Genomic DNA, 467 nt, shown 5'->3' on the forward strand with positions numbered 1-467 from the left:
GGGGGTGGGGTTTCACCAGTCACATGTGAACAATGAACGTCGCACTGATAGCATGCATAGCAGGTTGCTGCTCAGAGACAGTCGAGGAATAGCCAGGAAATGAAAAGAACAAGACTGGTGGCCTCGGCCAACCATAGTTATTAAATGAAAACATGACAGTTTCATATTATACCTCAATGTCATCGACAACACTTTTTTTTTTTCTTCATTAAGAACCGACGAAAATAAATAAAACAGGACTTCGCAATCATGTCGACCTGTCTGATGCACGGCGGGAGAATCGCCCTTGAAACGCTCGTGTGGTTTGAATCGCGTTCCTCGTAAAGCCTTCGGATGCGTTCGAAACACTGGCAGAATTCCTCGTCTCCTTTACACTCACGTTCTTCCCTGCGCTCGGCGCTGTTACGTCCGGCGGTCGCGAGCGCCTCAACCGCGGCGTTTCACACGCGTGTAGAAAGGCCATTTTT

General features: G+C 48.6%; 1 protein-coding gene across 1 annotated transcript in view; it reads left to right on the forward strand.

The window, feature by feature from the left end:
* The window catches only part of LOC119588625 (E3 ubiquitin-protein ligase CBL-B-B-like), a gene marked incomplete at its 3' end in the record, with an annotated part of 53,262 nt that overhangs the window by 46,279 nt on the left and 6,516 nt on the right, over positions 1-467 (forward strand).

The sequence above is a fragment of the Penaeus monodon genome, chromosome 24 (genome assembly GCF_015228065.2).
Source record: "Penaeus monodon isolate SGIC_2016 chromosome 24, NSTDA_Pmon_1, whole genome shotgun sequence".
In the NCBI taxonomy this organism is placed as follows: domain Eukaryota; kingdom Metazoa; phylum Arthropoda; class Malacostraca; order Decapoda; family Penaeidae; genus Penaeus; species Penaeus monodon.